This window comes from Hyperoodon ampullatus (assembly GCF_949752795.1).
Source record: "Hyperoodon ampullatus genome assembly, chromosome: 4".
Taxonomy (NCBI): Eukaryota; Metazoa; Chordata; class Mammalia; order Artiodactyla; family Ziphiidae; genus Hyperoodon; species Hyperoodon ampullatus.
Genome location: NC_136917.1, coordinates 87,396,114 through 87,399,674, shown reverse-complemented (window position 1 = coordinate 87,399,674; position 3,561 = coordinate 87,396,114). Strand labels below are relative to the sequence as shown.

Sequence of the window (3,561 nt, the reverse complement as noted above, 5' to 3'; positions counted from 1 at the left end):
GTAGAGGATCGTGATTCAACAATCATAAAGTAGGCCAAGCTTCTCATAACATTAATTTTCAGTGTGGCCACACGTGAAAACTCTCCCATGGAAAATGTGTATGCCTTGTTAAGAAAAGGATCTAATTGCAAAAGCTTATTCTATCAACAATTTTGGTGTCTTTTTTTTTGTATAAAAAACCTGCATCATCTTTATTTTGCATACTTTAATTTCAGAACAAAACAAACAAAAAAACACAATACACAGCATTCAAACCCCATGTCAAATGTGGAAAGGGATAGGGCTTGAGGCCCTTATATCCTGCTTTAGACAGAAGGACAGAAATAAAATCACTAGACATCAGCAGAAGGAACCAAGTGGGCCAAGGCCACTGGGGCTGCTGCTGGGGGAGCCATGGGGGCACTATACAGAGGGAACAAAGTCTGCAGGTAGAAATTCCTAATCTACTTCTTCCATGCAAGAGGCATCCTCATCACCCTTAAGGGTGGGGAGGCGGATCTCATCAGGAACAGCAGTACTCGGCTCCTCTGCTGTCACTTCATCTTCATCAATGCCCAAGCCTAGCTTGATCATGCAGTAGATGCTGTTGGAGTGGGTCTGGGGATCCTCAAGCGAGAAGCCGGAAGAGAGCAGCGCAGTTTCGAACAGCAGCACAACCAGGTCCTTGACGGCCTTGTCATTCTTGTCTGCCTCTGGCTTCTGCCGCAGGGTCTCCACAATGGGGTGGTCGGGATTGATCTCCAGGTGCTTTTTGGCCATCATGTAGCCCACGGTCGAGTTGTCCTGAAGTGCCTGGGCTTTCATGATGCTCTCCATGTTGGCAGTCCAGCTGTAGGTGCTCGTCACGATACAGCAGGGTGAAGACACAAGCCTAATGGAGATTGTCACCTCCTTCACCTTTTTAGCCGAGATCTCTTTCATGAGTTTGCAGAGGTTCTCAAACTTGGCCTTGTTCTCCTCCATCTTCTTCTTCTCCTCCTCATCCTCAGGAAGCTCCAGGCCCTCCTTGGTAACCAAGACCAGACTCTTCCCATCAAATTCCTTGAGCTGCTGCACACATTACTCATCGATCATCTCTGTTGTGTACACCACCTCGAAGCCCTGCTTCCGCACTCGCTCCACAAATGCAGAGTTGGCAACCTGCTCTTTGCTCTCACCAGTGATGTAATAGATGGACTTCTGGGTCTCCTTCATGTGAGACACGTATTCTGAGAGAGAAGTCATCTCATCTCCAGACTAGGAGGTGTGATAGCGCAGCGGCTCAGAAAGGCATTGCCGGTTAGTGGAGTCCTCATGGATTCCAAGCTTTTGATTTTTAGAGAACGCCTCATGGAATTTCTTGTGGTTCTCCTTGTCTTCTGCCAGCTCCGAGAAGAGCTCAAGGCACTTCTTCACAATGTTTTTATGAATGGCCTTCAAGATTTTGCTCTGCTGGAGCATTTCTCGGGAGGTGTTCAGGGGAAGGTCTTCAGAGTCAACCACACCGCGGATGAAGTTGAGATATTCTGGTATTAACTCATCACGGCTGTCCATGATGAACACACGGCAGACATAGAGTTTGATGTTGTTCTTTTTCTTTTTGTTCTCAAAGAGGTCAAAAGGAGCCCGACGAGGGATGAACAGCAATGCTCTGAATTCCAACTGACCTTCTACAGAGAAGTGCTTCACTGCCAAGTGATCTTCCCAGTCATTTGTAAGCTCTTACAGAACTCTCCGTATTCTTCCTGGGTGATGTCATCAGGTTTTCTGGTCTTGGTCTTGTTCAGTTCTTCCTGATCAATATATTTCTCCTTGATCTTCTTTGTCTTCTTTTTCTTATCTTTGCCACTATCAACCTCCTCATCTGAGCCCACATCTTCAATCTTAGGCTTCTCCTCAACATCTTTATCTTCCTCTTCTTTCTCACCTTTCTCTTCCTCTGCCTCATCATCACTGATTTCCTTCTCACGTGCCTTCTCCAGATAGAGTGTGATGGGATAACCTATGAACTGTGAGTGCTTCTTCACCACTTCTTTGACCCGCCTTTCTTCTAAGTACTCTGTCTGGTCTTCCTTAAGGTGGAGAATCACTTTGGTACCCCACCCAATGGGCTCACCATGGTCAGCACGTACAGTGAAGGAACCCCAGCAGAAGACTCCCAGGTGTACTGTTCATCATCATTGTGCTTTGTGATGACAACCACCTGCTCTGCCACTAGGTAGACAGAATAGAAGCCAACACCAAATTGCCCAATCATGGAAATGTCCGCACCAGCTTGAAGAGCCTCCATAAATGCTTTAGTACCAGACTTGGCAATGGTTCCCAAATTATTTACAAGATCAGCTTTGGTCATGCCAATGCCTGTGTCTACCAGAGTCAGGGTGTGCTCCTGGGGGTTGGGAATGATGTCAATTTTCAGCTCTTTACCACTGTCCAATTTGGAAGGGTCTGTCAGGCTCTCATAGAAAATCTTGTCCAAGGCATCAGAAGCATTACTGATCAACTTACGAAGAAAAATTTCCTTGTTGGAATAGAAGGTATTGATAATAAGAGACATGAGTTGGGCAATTTCTGCCTGGAGAGAAAAAGTCTCCACCTCCTCCTCTCCATGGTGCATTTCCTCAGGCATCTTAAAGAATAAGAATCGCAGATACTAGAGAGCTGAGCAGGCAAGGACTGCCTCAATCTCACTCGCCACAACAGGGGTGCATGGGGATGACTCAAGAGCTTGGGTGTCTTTTTGACATTAATAATTCCATTAAATTTTTTCAAACCAATTTTTCAATAAGCAATACATGCACATAGAGTTTTAAGAGTTATAAAAATTACATACAGTGAAAAGTAAGCCTCCTTCTTACTCATCTTTAGGGCAACCACTGATACTAACATTCTTTGTATCCTGCTAGAGATATCCTATGCATATATACACACATAAAAAGTTCATCCACTTTTATATACAAACGTCAGCATAATATATTACTTCTTTACACCTTGCATTTTCATATAACAATATACCTTGGAGATCTCTATATTTAGCTATTTTATTGGTTTTTAGGGTGGTATAATATTCCATTACAATTCTTAAATACACAAAGGACCTCTGACTTTTTAAGACATATTTAAAATGAAAAAACATTGCCTTTCCTGGTAATCAGAATACATGGTGGCTTATTTTCCTATTCTTATTTCCTATTCTTATTTTTGTGCAAGAACCTCAATGGAACATATTTTCTTATGCATAAGGCATGCAAATAGAATGTGGTTTCCAGCACTGACACTTTTAGGGAAGTGACTTTGATGTGTTATTTAAACTCTCTGAATATGAGTTTTTTCATTCATAAAATGGGGTAGTACATCTCAAAGGATTGTTGGGAAAATTAAATAAACTAGTGAGTATGACACACTTTAGCTCATTATGTGGCACATAGTGCTGTATCTAGAACATTTACATTTATCTGTATATTTATACCTGTATCTATGTTTATACCTATACATGTCTACGTCATGTGTACAAGAATGCCCATATCTTTACTGTATGGAATTGAAATTAAGATGACTGCCTCATCTGTAACCACCCCCATG

At 42.9% G+C, this 3,561-nt stretch overlaps 1 pseudogene across 1 annotated transcript; it reads right to left on the bottom strand.

Moving 5' to 3' along the window:
- Positions 1 to 438: 438 nt before the first annotated feature.
- On the bottom strand, positions 439 to 2,608 carry LOC307052514 (heat shock protein HSP 90-beta-like; annotated as a pseudogene). Its single transcript has one exon. The product of its transcript is annotated as a heat shock protein HSP 90-beta-like (transcript).
- Positions 2,609 to 3,561: the final 953 nt, after the last annotated feature.